This window comes from Triturus cristatus, chromosome 5_1, assembly GCF_964204655.1.
Source record: "Triturus cristatus chromosome 5_1, aTriCri1.1, whole genome shotgun sequence".
NCBI classification, from domain to species: Eukaryota; Metazoa; Chordata; class Amphibia; order Caudata; family Salamandridae; genus Triturus; species Triturus cristatus.
Window position 1 is genome coordinate 1002684059 of NC_140587.1, and position 15534 is coordinate 1002699592.

Genomic DNA, 15534 nt, shown 5'->3' on the forward strand with positions numbered 1-15534 from the left:
CAGAAGAAAATGCTTTTCTTGGAGACACTCCCCCGTATTAGTTAGTTATGGATGGCACAAGTTCAATAACGAGCCACACGTCTTTTCACGAAGTGTGATATCTACGAGTCATTTTTAATATGCAAATTGTATTTACGGGATAACGTGCGTATGAATATCCATTATGACAAACTTGTTTCCAGATAACAGGCTCATTGGATATGGAGATACAGAGCCGTGTTTTTTAAACATCTGGGATTTAAAATATCGGAGATAAATTACCTACAGTTGATTATTTCAATAGTATGGGTTACCTAGGGTAACACCTACATAAGAGGGCGGCCGTTCCCCTCGATACTTACAAAGCATACAACAAGGAAACACGCATGCGCGAACGCGACGCGCCGTGCGTTAAAGACACGGGTAAACCGGTGCAGTATTGAGAGGCTGAGCTAAGGCCGGGTTCTCGGGCTGACCAGGTGAGCGGGCAATGATTTATCAAGCAAATTGGGCATTGTTTGACACAGGGTTTTAAACAGGGACATGGTAGCATATACACATTGAAACATCGAAACACGCAACGCGATATGCCTAATACGCTCATATGTAGTCTAGGTAGTTTTTAATCCTGAGAATTATCAAGCTTTTGCATTTAAGAAAGAGACAACCCCATATTCACCATTGCTCGAGCAATTTTGTATCAGGCTTTCCATGGACTAACGTACGATAAAGAAGTATGTTGGAGGGCACAGGTGAATGTACTTATACAAATACGACGCTGGTTTTAAATCTTTTATTTTGCTCCATAGACTGACGCACATTCAGATTATTTGGCGGCCAGTGAAAGAGTGGACTGGTACACTCATACACAAATTTAACCCAATAATCAGAGGGGTATAGGTATGCAAACGGTGGAAACTTTCCTGACTGCTGAACAGTAGAAGCGTGTGTTGCCATTTTTCGTGCACTTACTGCCTGGGGATAATTTCTCTGCTCGTGGACCTCCTACCGCTTGTCTTCCGCCGCCCTTTGCTCTCCTGACAACTGAGCGGGGCCGCCGAGCGGAGACGAGCGAGGACTGCACTACAATCCCCAGAAGCCCCAGCGCCCTGCCGCGTCACGTGCTAGCGCCAGGAGGCGCTCAAAAGCAGCATTACCACGATCGAGTGGGTGGAAACTTTCCTGACTGCTGAACAGTAGAAGCGTGTGTTGCCATTTTTCGTGCACTTACTGCCTGGGGATAATTTCTCTGCTCGTGGACCTCTTACCGCTTGTCTTCCGCCGCCCTTCGCTCTCCTGACAACTGAGCGGGGCCGCCGAGCGGAGACGAGCGAGGACTGCACTACAATCCCCAGAAGCCCCAGCGCCCTGCCGCGTCATGTGCTAGCGCCAGGAGGCGCTCAAAAGCAGCATCACCACCGTCTCGCGGGACGCGAGCAAGACGCCGGGCGAAGCCCGGGCAAAGGGCGGGCCCTCTGTGGCCCTCAGTGGCCGAGGTAGGCCGGGCAGGGCCCTGTTATTTTTATTTTAAGTAAGTCCTGACAGTGATCGAAGGCGAGTAAACTGTGAAGGAGATATATCTATTGACTGGCCGCATATTTACTTCTTTTTCTCCGTGGATTCATACCTTATTAACTGTTTATTTATTCATATAAATTTAAAAACATTCACATATTCCGTTTAAAAAAAAAACAAAAAAAAAAACCTGCTGCTTGGTTAGTCATTTTCCACATAAAATGACAGCAAAGAAATTACGCTCTGGAAGAGTCCTAGGGGGGAGGTCATGTATAAAAACCAGATCCAACCCCTTGAGTAATAAATATGAAAATAGCGTACAACTTAAGGGACAGATGCAGTTGTTGAAATTATGGGAAAAACCAGTGAACAAATATATGGAAGTTCCAATAATCACTGACGATGAGATGATAACAATGACGGAACCGCAGTTAGAAGTAGTGAACGATACTAATCCTGTGCTAACTACGGAAAAAAACTCGCCCACCCGGTCTCTGACTAAAGATGTAGATCTCCTAGTATGTTTATCCAAAGGAGACAACTCTGACCTTATGAAAGCAAATTCGAAAGTTCTTCAGCTTAACACTCTTAAGGACACAGAAAATCAGGAGGTGGATATAAAAGAAATCTCTATTCCGTCCAGTATCGATCTTGAATTGTGTGGTCGCTATATGGACGAGAGAATCTTGAAACAGCCTGAACCTAGTAAAACTCCAAATGGAGCAACGCCATCAGGATTACTGTTATATAGTAGCACTCCTTCTATAACATCCAATGATATTCCCTCAATGCAGAGTGATTTGAAATCTCCGCAATTCAATTTATCAGGTATCTGCTCTCTCACTGCATCTGGATATTCAAAAAATGATAAACCAATTTCTGATTCTCTGATAGCACTTGAACATTTATTGGCTTCCATATTATGTTTATTGGGTAAATTTGTTGGGAGTTCTGACTGCATTTTGGGCTCAGTTACTGAGATATTGAAAGTATTAATTGCTAAAAATGCTGAGAATGGGTCTATTTCCCCTATTGAACCTGTTGTCCAGAATGTTCCTGACAGCAATAATTCATTGAGAAAAAATGTACCAGTGGGGATGTCATTAAAAGTAGATATTCGTGAGCCCTCTAAGACTCCTACTCCATTCTCTTTAAATTGGAGGAAAGAGTTGGAACCGACTTTGAAGGAAGAAAGTTTGGTAGAGGTTAATCAAACCGCTGGAAACAAACTTTTTCCCATTTTTAATCAGGATAAAAAAGAACCTGAAGGAACCGTAGTGACTAAGGGGATAGTAAAAGAAAAAAGTAGAAAGAACAAAGGGAAAAATAGGAAACCTGTTCGCAAATATAAGAACAAAAGACAGAGGCAAATTATTTTTCAAAAGCACGTAAATACAGAAGCACTTGATGTTATAGAAACTCCAGATAGTTTATTATTGGATACTTCCTCTAATGAGGCTGCTGGTTGTTTCACTAACCCTATAGCAGAAGGTCCCCTTGATGACAGCACTATGAATGGGGGAGTCCTATGTTCTGAGGTTAATGAGATAGAGCCTCCGGCACCAATGGATGAAGTTACAAGAAATATGCCTACTGTAACAAGGGTACTTAATCCATCGGCACCTATTTTTCGGTCCCCAGCTGATGTGACCACAAATGTAACTATTGCACCTTTAAAATTTTTTAATCCATGTGTGGATACCTTGTCACTGGATTTTCTTCCCTTATTTGATTCAGACCTAAATTTGAACAGATCATGGTTGCTCAATTGCTTTAAGGATATTGACAGCTTAAAACTTATTTTGTCAAGTGATATTGATTTTGTTTCAGTAATAAGGTTTGAAAATGGGCAACGAGCAAGGGTAAAATTCTGTTCAAAAATAATTGCTAATCTTGTCCTCCAACAAGCGGAAACATTCCAACGTAGAGGGATTGACGTGTTACCCTTTTTTAATAATGGAAAGCGTATTTTCTCCAGAGAAGGAGTTTCAAAGTTGGGTTTTCGGCAGGAAGACCCGTCCATCCACATTAAAGATCTAAAGATCTGGGTCTCTAGAGGTAAACGCATGGTTTCTCAGGTACTCCCACCCCCTGAGAATTTGGATATTCCTCTAACAGAAGATAATCAACACTGGAATTGGCTACCAGGAGTCTTATCTAATAACACATCGAATAATCCAAGACTGTTTCAACATCTTTAACAGACAATTAAAAGTCATATCTTGGAATGCAGCAGGATTATATAATTTCCCAGAGAAGCTAGATTATCTATTCTCCTTGAACGCAGATGTGCTATGTATTCAGGAAACATGGTGTAAAAATATCCTATATGGGGGGAAAGATTATTTTGTCTTCGAGGCCGCCGCTATACCCTCAAAAAAAGGTCATGCGAAAGGTGGAATTGCCTGTTTTTTATCTAATTCATTACAATGGCAATTTTCCCATTATAAGGACACTAGAATCTCTTTCAATCAATAACTATCAATAATCTAGCGTCTGTAGGTAGACGGACTTCTCTTGTAATTTTAAATGCATACATACCACCTGAAGATATTTTTAACATTGTCTTGAAGCGAATGTTTTCCTATGTAAAACAATTATTAGAGCTTGATCAGCCCCCATATATCTTACTCATGGGTGACTTAAATAGCAAAGTGTCCACTTCAAGTATAGATATGTTTAGAAGCAAATTTAAGGAAGAAGCATATAATATACCCCAAGCAATCTTTCCTAGTAAAATAAAAACTAATAAAAGAGGAAAGATATTACTTGAAGAACTTAGTTATTTAGAGGGGCTAACCGTAAATGGTAGGATGCCTTCTGACATTCCCGCTAAATTTACACATAAGTCATTTAGGGGTGAATCCATCCTGGATTATGTAATTACGGACTATGATACATTCTCTTATATTCGAGACATAATGATCTCTCAATCCTCCTTGAGCGACCATAATGTGATTAATATAACTGTCTCATTACAACCTCCAGATACTGACTCTTGGTCTTTAATCAATAAAGGTGTTTCTATTCATTGTAAGTCTGGAAGGTGCTTCTGGGACCCTTCCACTATGAAAGATGTACAAAATATTCTTGCCCAAACTTTATTTGAATTAGATGAATGGCAGGGTAGGGAATTCTCACACTTTGAAATTTTTAAGAAGAAGCTTACCATGACAGCTAAGAAATCAAGAAATCCTAAGAAGTTACACTTCCCTCCTAATATATTACTACCTTTAAATAAGGAAATAAATAAACTTGTGAGGCAACAGTACCTTAGTAGATCTAGGGAAAATGAGCATAAGTTAGCCTTACTAAGAAGAAGGAGGGCCAGACCTAGAACAAAATTAAAAAGAGAAAAAGAAGATTCTCTCTGGATTAGGTTAAGAGAGGCATCGGCCTTTAATAAATCTAGAGAATTCTGGTCCATAATAGGGAAGGGATGTGGTGCAAGAACTTCCCCCATCCCCATCTCTATTGCTGAAGATGTCTAGATACTATTTATATCTAGTTTGTACGCATCTAACAGTGTAGAGGGTGATAACTGGGACCTAGCCCCGAATAGTGAGCCTAATATAGAGCTTCCGACCGAGAAAACCATAGCTTCGGTGATAGAGTATGCGCGCTTCCGGAGCTATGGGTCCAGACGAGTTGCCCATGTCAATAATAAAGCAAGATGTCTCTTCCTGGAGTAGGATTCTTTTTCCAGTGTTTCATGCATGCTTCCTATCGAGATCAGTCCCTAACTCTTGGAGGGGAAGTATATTAATTCCCATATTTAAAAAGGGAGAGCGGGATAATCCTGCGAATTATCGTCTAATAGCTCTATTGGACTCTATAGGAAAAATCTTTGCTAAATGTCTTTTGATTTTAATTACTGAATGGATAGAATTAAATGATATTTTACCCTTGGAACAAACTGGATTTCGCAAAGAGCATGGTACACTTGATAATTTAACAGCATTACAGGTGATCGTTGATAAATACGTACGTGTTCGAGGTGGTGGAATATATGCGGCATTTATCGATTTCTCCACAGCGTTCGACAAGGTACATCGTCCAAAGCTGTGGAGAAAGCTTGCTACATTAGGCATGCCAATACAGTTACTTGAACTTGTAAAATCTCTTCACTCGAACACGTGGTGTAAGGTACTACAAGGCGGAGAAAGGGGTCTTTCTCAATCTATCCCTTCTCCGAATGGGTTGAAACAAGGGTGCATACTGGCCCCTATATTGTTTTCACTATATACGGTAGACCTACCTACTTCCATTTCAGTGTGTGGTGGGATAGCCCCGATAATTGGAGGATCATCAATATCAGTTTTAATGTATGCAGATGATATCTTCATATTAGATTTAACCCCGAAGGGCTTGTCTAACCGCCTACATGCATTAAATCAATTTGCAGAAGCACATTACATGAAGATTAACGCTTCGAAAAGTAAAATTATGTGCATTTTTGGAAAGAAAAAATGTAGGTCTGAAAACTATAGATGGGCCATAGGAGGACAGAAACTAGAGGTGGTTAAAACCTACATCTTCTTAGGTAAAATAATTTCAGCAAACCTAAGTGAGAAACCCCACATTGAGCATAATTCGCGTAAAGCATCGGCTCATGGTATGGGGTTATGTTCCTTGTACAATGCTACAGGGAAGAGACATTTCACACTATTTTTGGATGTATTTAGAGCAAAGATCCCTGCAACTCTACTGTATGGATTAGAATTAGTGGAGTTAAAACACTGGGGATTCTTGCATAAAATGGAAGGAAAGGTACTAAGAAGAATTTCTTCTTTTAACACAGCTTGCACTGTATCTTCATGCAGGCTGGAATTCGGACTCCGAAGTTGTTGGGTACAGGGGTTGATTGCCCTCGTAAGGTGGGTAGCTTGCTTAGCTAGAGGTAAATCGGATTCCTTACGGGAAGCCATTAAAAATGAGCTACTGGGCAATTTTAACGAGTTTTCCCTGTTAGTAAAAAACTTTAGAAAAGCAGTAACTTTGTTAGAGTTGGATGTAAGCACTTTGTTTTTACTTACTCCCTCTGAACTAAAGTCTAAATTAAAAAGTGCATCTTGGGAACTCAGTTATAAATTGGATATGATTGCCCAACAAGGAAAAAAAGAAAGGCAATTACTCCTAAACACATACACACCAAAGCTGGCACAACAATACCTTACCTGGAATATCCCCCACAGAGTCCGTAGGTTATGGTACCTTTTAAGACAAGATTTGCTCCCACTAAATCTCCTTTTTGCAAAATGGTATGGTGTATCTCCAATATGTAATCTTTGTTATAATACTGTACAGGATCGTAATCATGTCTTGTTTATTTGTCCCGCACTACGCTCATTGCGCTATAAATGGTTAAAACCTATTTGTCTACAATTAGGAATTTTAAATGTAAAAACTTTTTTCCATGCACTTTATTGTCCGCCAAATGAAATGTTCTGTTTCAGAATTTTTAACTTTTTTAAAGGGTTTTTAGATATTTATTAATGATACATAGAGAAATGTTAGACGACTGTTCGACCAGTGAATATGAAGTATTACCTTTTTTCTGTCTTTTTTGTGATTTTATTGTAATTAATGTTGTATAATTGTGTTTATTTTATGTGGCCCTCATTTGAGAGCCAAAAACATAATAAACTTAAACTTGAAAAACTTGAAAACCTATGCAAACGGAGGGCGACAATTTGGTAAATATACTTGTTTGTTTCAGGTGACTTTTCATAAAGCACAATACAATACATGATTTTATTTGGTGCAGATTGATTGGTTGTTTTTTGTTTGTTTGTCTCCCCTAGATGCAGATAAAATAAAAAACAAAATAATTGATAAATAATGGTGCAGTGTGGCTAGTTGACCCTTGCCCTGATGAAATTGCCGCAAGTCCCCCGAGGCAATGAAACATGTTGGTTTTTAAGTGAGCAAACACACAGCATGGAATAAAAAGATAAATAGCTAGTGGTGTTTAGCTTATTTTTAACTAGGATTGGCGCGGGTTCTGAATAGACCACGTCACTCTTTTTAGGGTTGACATTACTTTGGGCCCGGATGAGCTTACCGGTGTCTAGTGTTCACACGTAGCACTTTTTGTATTTGTTTTCATATCACACATCATTTTTGTTACAGGGTGGCAGTTGCTAATGATGAGAACCTGAGGAAGCAGGCGAGTACCAGTTTGCTAAACTCCCATGGTGTTACTCCCGTGAGGCACTGCCATCCTTTTTCACTCATTTTTTCACTCTTGCATGTTTTTCTTTCTCGTACACTGTTTGTAGGGAGAAAGCCGTGGAATATATACACAGTCTTTTTTTTAATAAAGATTTAGGTGATCCAGGACCCCTTCTTTAGACGGTATAAAGATAGCTGCTATTTGGTCATGACAATTAGGATGACGTTTGAAGTTTGAAGGGGCCACTGTTGAAAGTTTATCACTGTTTATTTTGAGCAGGTCCTTTGTTGTTACTGATTGATGAGTGGGGGGCGACCTGCCCATTTACCCCCTAAGCTCCTTGTTGCACATGAGCACCAAGAGCACCATACAGGAAGGGTTAGGAGGACACGAGAATGTCAGGATGACTTGCTGACAGGGTTAGGGGCCATAGTGCCTGTTGTAGGGGTAGTATATACCTCCATACCGATGCACCAGTTAGCAAGGAGGATTGAAGATCTTGCAGATTCAACAGTAGCAGCTTTGGGAAAAATCTCTGAAGAACTCACTGCCATGAGAGCAGTAGTAATATGGAACAGGGTTGCATTAGACATCATCCTGGCGAAGGAAGGTGGAGTATGTCACACCATCCACCAGGTGTGGTGTTTCTGGATACCTGACAACAGCCGTAATATAGACAAGGCAATACATAACATAAAAGACATAAAGGACGAAGCACACGGCATACACACTGGAGGGATGAGGGAACAGTTACTGCTATGGTTAGGGAACTGGGGATCAAGGATATTAGAGGTGATTATTGTAATAACAGTGTTAATCACCCTCTGCATAGTGATCCATGTTTGTCCAGCATGCTGCACAGTCTTTATATCCTGCTGTGCACAATGTATGCCCCACAACAAATGGCAGGGACCTCACGAACATCACACCAATACTGATGATGAAGAGGAGATGGTGGTCAGACGTTAGGAATTAGTGATTTGGTATCAGATAGGGCAATGTAGAAGCCATCTTTCTTATGTGATTCCAAATGCAGTAAGCTTCTAGGTCCTGTTAAGTTGACGTGAAAATCACTGCACAAGATGCTTGTACTTTTCCTTGGCTTCAGAGAAACGGCTTTAGTAACGCAAGGCTTGCTCAAGACAGATACGTGACAAAGGAAGATGCTCGCTTAGACACAAACATCTCAGCATATCCCATTTCGCAATATTTCTGGTCATTGCTATTATGTTGCAATTATTAACTGGAAAAGTACTAGAACTGATATCTTACATTACAGTGGAAAGTCCCAGAAACTGCCAACTTGGGACCCGTGGTCAACAACAGTATATTTCGGACCTTAAATGGTATAGCACAACTTAGGCCTTTGCTAATTAGTCAAATGAAGAATGCTTAATTTGTACTACGTATGTTATGATGCTGCATCCTTTGCCGTTTGGGCCTATAAAAGCTTTCAGAAACGTCACATCGTTGGACATTCAGTATCTATGCTGTCTGTCTCCGTGCCGCACATATTTTGCATTGTTTGTTGGCCTCCAATAAATTCTGCTATCTTCTGTTCTGACAAAGAACTGTATTTGTGGTATTATTTCTTAATATTATTATTTCAGATCCCACAGTTGTGGTGCCTGCAGATGCAGGGAAGTGACTCCTTCACTTCAAGGGAGATTTCTTCAAGTGTCTTGGATGCCCACTGGCCTTGGAAGGTTCCTGTATGGTGCACAGGCATAGACAATGCAGCAGACTGAAAGGGGGACGAAGTCCAGTGAAGTTCAGAGTGTCCAGATGGTAGAAGAAGTGGTGTATGAATTGAATCTTGTCCCATGATGAATCTAGGGACCCACCCACAGGTAAGCCCTTATGTACCCTTTGCAAAGGGTTGGGACGATTCAGGGTACCTTTCCAGGGTAGGGTCTGGACGGGGGAGGTTACCAAGTCCTGTTTACAGTTTTGCTCCAGAGCGGGTGCCAACGGCTCCCAGAGCTGGTTTGAACTGGACTATGCATGGGGACACCAAATGTGCCCCTCATGTAGACTGAGTGGCGCTGGCAAGGGCGCCCACCCAGTCCCAATACACTACATCCTGTCTGGGAAGTGGTCACACCTCCCTGTGACAGGATACCTATTGTTCTGCCTTCCCCTGCTCGAGCCTGGCTCAGCAGCAGGAGGGCAGAATCGTGTCTCTGGTCGGCAGCAGCCATGTTGTGCTGTCCAGGTGTAGGAGACTTGTACCGGGTGCATGGAGAGCCTAACGTGGGGGCTCTTCCAGTGCTTAGAGTCATACCTTCCACACCGTTTATGGCGTGGAAGGTATGATTCCAACTTGGTGTGGAAGATATGATTCCAACATGTTTTATACCAAACATGATAGGATTCGTTGCAGCTGTTTTGGAGATGGTCATCGTGTAATTACGTGGTGCCCCTCTATATTGTATATGGCTGCTTCACTTAAAACCTGGCAGAATGGACTCCGTAGGCTGGAGGGTGGTTCTGCTCATGCAGGGACACTCTCATACTTAGAACAAAGCACCCTGCCTTCAGGATTGCAAAGGGTTACTTATAGGGGGGACTTATAGGTTTTAAGTGCAGTGACCCTAGATATAGGAAGCTTGAGTTTGAATGGTCTCCCATGGGTGCCATAATACATACTTCAGCCCATTGGGGGACCTCTGGGGTACCTATGCCCTGGGTACCTTAGTACCATATACTAGGGACTGATAAGGGTAACCCAGTATCCAATCCGGGATGTACCCAAGTACTGAGCATACCAAATTAAGGGAGAAAGCAGTGAGACTGGCGTCCTGATTAGCAGGATCCCAGTCAGACTAGTCAAAAACAGCTTAGCACCAGACAAAACGTGGGGGAACCATGCAGAAGGATCCTACCTTCCTACAGTAATTTAAATGCATTTTACAAATGGAAGAATTTACATAGTGGTTGCAATGAAATTCTGGCCTTGAGTCAGCTCTCCTAGGACTAGATTGGACACCACAGGTCTGTTCTAGTTCCGAGAATGAAAATAATGGACCCTTTATGGTGCATCTTGGAGTGATGATCAACACTAACTAAAAGGAGACCGTCTCTCGCTGGATTGTGACTTGCTTCAGAGACTGGCTAAAAGATTAATTGCAATTTGTTAGGAGTAGAGCTAACATCTGCTTTCTTGAGGAAAAGTACTCTTGTTGGAGATATGCAAGGTGGGGCTTACCTTACTGAATAACATTACCATTGGCACAGCGTAGATAAGATGGAGGGCGAGGATACCAGAGAGGAGACATTAGTAGTGATCCGTGTTATTCCTGCTGATACCAAGAGACTTACAGGAGAAACAGCGCTACATGAGGAACACTTTCCAGTAAAAACAAGGATTAGCACAGGATGTCGTGGAGAGATAGACGATCACCCTATTTGCAGAACACCCAGCCAGTGTTTTAAGATGAAGGTATCAAACACGTATGAGAAGAATGCCATGTTTCCACCTAAGGTAGGAGAGGACAACAATTTTTTTTATTTTACTATAGATACGCCCGCCAATTTGCTAGGATTTACTTAAAAGTATCGGACCACAGGTTAGAATTGGCTAATAGAGCACTAACTGCGGTGGTGAGCATTGAACTAGGCTCACAGGAAGCAATTATTTTATTGCAAGCTCCAGAACCACACGTCGATATAGCCTAAACATTTGGGCCTTATAGTAAAACGCCTTCAGGACTAGCAAAGAACTAAAGATATTACATTTACATTGGGACTTGTGTATGTGTTGAGAGATTATGCATTATGGTCTTAAACTGCAGTTTTTATAAAACTGAAGGAAATATGGCTTTATAGATGACTAAAAATAATGTTCTAGAACTAGTGAACTCGGAGGTTTGGGGAAAAAAAACACAAACTAGTAAGGATTGTTGGGTGCAAAAACCCTCCCCATAAAGTGACACCTATGGAGAATGCAGAGTTACCTTATGCATGTCAGGACAGACTGTCACCTCAGGCAGAGGAGGGAATAAAACTGATGATTTAGTATTTCTTATAGCAGGGTTTCATTAATAAAGACCATTTGTACCTGTAATAATCCTTTTATTCCACTGCCCAAAGACAATTCAGAGTGTACAAGATTTAAGTCGGGTAAACAAATTTGTTGTTTACTCGGAGCCTTCACCTGAAGGGCCATAGCGGACAATAAAGATAAGATCCGGGTGTAGGCACATAGTGTCCGTAAGTCGCAATCCACTCCTATTTTACCTATTAAATCCCACAGCTTCATGTGATACACAAGATAAAAGGCACTGGATAAATCAATGAAAGCAAGATGCAAAGAGCCTTTCTTAGCCTTCATGCACTACCCCCAAATTAGATAAAGATATAGAGATTTCTCAATTGTCCCAACACTGTGTCTAAAACTAAATTGGACATCTGATAAGATGGTTTTTGCAAGAGCCCATGCTGCAATGCATGCCTGTAAAACTTGGCCTAAAATCTTAGCACTAAAGTCGATCAGAGAGATCGGCTGTTAACAGGTCGTCTGAGACGATTCCCTTTTTTTAAAAATAGGTACTATGATAGTGGACTTGTAAGACTTAGGAATCGGCCCATGCACTAAGGATCTAAACACGTTAGTAAGGGTGCCCATAAAGAGGGGTTTGTTTAAAAATTAAAAAAAAAACACTGGTAATCCATCTGGGCTGGGAGCCTTGTCTCCTATACTCTTATTTATAGCATTAATAATCTAATAAAGTTCAAAAGGAGATTGGAAATCACATGGGAGTAAAGATGAATATCAGTCATACCCTCGTAAAGGGGACATATCCTCTGAGAGTGAGTACCTCTTTGCCTTCGCCCCAAGATATTCAGTACACTTCCTTCTCTGAGAATCCCAATATCAATGTGCAGGCACTAAAAAGATACTTGGATCACCTACTCCTGGAAAGTAGTAGTGTCTTTCACTACGCTGATGACCTCCTTATAGCATCTCCATTACTTGACATCTGTGAAAGATACTGAAGCTCTGCTGAACAACCTCCAAGAGAGAAGACACAAAGCCTCATTGTCAAAATGCCAGTGAAAATAGGTCACTTACCTGGGTTATGTGATATCCCAAGGTACACTCCTCATATCACTTGACAGAAAAAAATGATTCAGGCTTGCAGCCCCTACCCACTGAGAAATAAATGTCCTTCCTGGTGATGATGAACTGCTGCTGCCAGTGGATCTCCGAGTACAGATCCAATGATGCCATCTTGAGACAATGTATGCTAAAAGATGCACCCAACAACATTGTATGGACTAAGGAACTTGCAAACTGTTTCAAGAAACTGAAAGAGACATTGTGTACTGCGCCCGCATGTGGGTTGCCTGACTACAAACTGCCCTTTCATCTGTCAGAGCAAAATGGCAATGTAAATGGTGTGCTGTTGCAGATGGTGTGCTGATATAGCTGGAAAAAGACATGTGGCATACTACTATGTGACTTTGCCTTCAGCAGTGACTGGGAGTTGGCTGCTGTGATGGTAGAGAGAAGGGCTGCCATTGTGTTGGACTATACTTGTATTGTTTCGGTGCCACATTCGGTACTGTTGTTTTTGTCATCTGCAGCAACACAAATTTCGCCCACAAGGCACACAGTTTATAAGGTCACCTTGTTGTCTAAACAATATCACAATTAAAAGATTCCCATCTGTCAATTTGGCAACATTACCTGCAATAAGTGATTCTGATTATACCCCTAAGCATGACTGTGTTGACACTGTAGAAAATTGCTTCACACCAAGACCAGATTTACAGCAGACACCATTAGAAATGGCAGACTGAGCGGTACACAGAGTGTTCCTCCGGCAGACTGAAGAAAGCTAATTACAGAGCAGGGTATGCTATTACAACAGTTAACACCATACTTGAAAGTCTGGTCCCAATGTCTTGTCTATGCCCAACATTCTAAAGGTTGGTCCACTGCTACACATGATCACTTGCCGGTCGCACAAGGTCTCCTTAAAAACTTGCAGATAGATTTGCTTCCCAGTGAATGGATTGAAATATTTGCGTGTGTGTGTGTGTGTGTGTGTGTGTGTGTGTGTGTGTGGATAAGTTTTCAAAATTGATGGATGCGTTTTAAACAAGGAAGCTTGATGCAGCAACAGTTGTGCAATGCTTGATGAAAGATAGCATACAGAGGTTTTGTATTCACCAGGGCATAAAAGGTGTCAGAGGCGGGGGACTGTATGGCTGCAGTTGTGAAAAAGATGTCTAAGTGTTTGGGAATAGATTGGAAATTGCATGTCCTACACCACCCCCCAATGTTCAGGACTAGGTGGAGAGGATGTACTCAAATAAAAAATAGATTTCTTAAGATAACTGATGCAACTGTCCTGATGCTCTGTCTTTAGTAATGCACGTTGTAAAGGAAAATCCATCTAAACCAATGCTGGAGACCTGGTCATGGTGAGAAAAATAAGATGTTTCTTCTAGTTCTAGGTGGACTAGACTAAAGACGGTGAACAAACACCCTGCATGGATTAAAGGAACAAGATGCAAAGCTGCACCACCAGTGCCCTGAGGTGGAGGTACCAGATATTGATGAACATCTGTCACCAGTGGAGCTGCACAACACACCAGATAAGGAGAGGACAGACCACACAAGTCGCTCTAAGGGCCCATGATTAAGTGTCACAGGGACGGTGACACAAACTGATGCTTTCAAGTAAAGCACACAAGTCTTGAAGGAAGGTGATGGTCTACGCCTGCAGAAAAATAGATCGAAGAAGACAATACAGGGCAGGTCTGTAAAACCGCAACTGAACAAAACTGTGGCCAAGGAGGAGAAGCAGATGACCGCATACTGGGTGCCTTTACATTACTGACACTTAGAGAAAGTGCCCTGGAACTGCGTGGCTGAGGGACATTGTACAAATATGCAGCACTTTTGCTAACAATATTTGTTAGACAATTGTGTGCTGCCTGTATTACAACCAACCGCTGACGACATAATCAAACAAGAAGTAGAAGAACCACAAAGAAATATTTGAATTAAAGACTATAGGCTTATAGCATATAAATGCATTGAGTACTAGTATATCATTTTCTCTGTTTCAATGATTCTCATCGGTGTGTATCTATGTGACAATATATTCATTTTATCTAAGCTGTGTAATGCCATCCAAAGGTATGTAACTGTTTCTACTATATATGTACATATTTTGCACTACATATATATATCATGCTTAGTTCTAGTTTTCACCGACACTATCTCAAACCTACTGAACTATCTCTCTTCTCCCTGTTACAAGCTGCTCGGAGCTGCTCAGGCTTCCAATCTGGCCTTTCCTGGACAAGCTTCAACAGCTGTTCAGAGCTCACTTAGAGGTCACTTTGCTTTTCTGGGCTTCAACCTTGGTTAGCTCATCAGGTTGTTAATTTCTGCTTATACTGTATGTATTATATTTGGCACGGTGCTGATCTTCCATTTCTTTGTTGCCCATGTTTTGCACAATGTCCGTTTCCGGTTCTGCTGAAGTTGTATTACTGTACTGTATATGTGACAGAGACATCTAGCAGCAGATTCCTTATCTTTTGAATTCTCGCCAGCTGTCCAACTGAATCCAGAAATGTGTCAGCAGGCCCTCTGCATGCTGGTGGACGTCAGTGGAATTAGAAGTCCCCTCTGTTGAGCAGACCTCAGTTTCTTCTTTTCCGCTCTGCACTGCAGATCCGGAGACGCGGTTCCTCAGGCCATTTTTCTGACCTATTTCAACAGTTTTGCTGGTTGGAAACGGTGTGTCTTTTTTCCTATGTCAGGCTTTAAGCCTTGTGGGTCTTGTACTTGGCAAATGTCAGCTACAGACCAGTATTCCATGTATATGTGGTGTTTTGGAGAA

At 41.5% G+C, this 15534-nt stretch overlaps 1 long non-coding RNA gene across 1 annotated transcript; it reads left to right on the top strand.

The window, feature by feature from the left end:
• The first annotated feature begins 377 nt into the window (after positions 1 to 377).
• Positions 378 to 14926, top strand: LOC146832774 (uncharacterized). Its single transcript, XR_014961337.1, has 3 exons — positions 378 to 458; positions 9280 to 9519; positions 14129 to 14926. It is a non-coding gene; the product is annotated as an uncharacterized LOC146832774 (long non-coding RNA).
• The last annotated feature ends 608 nt before the right edge of the window (positions 14927 to 15534 follow it).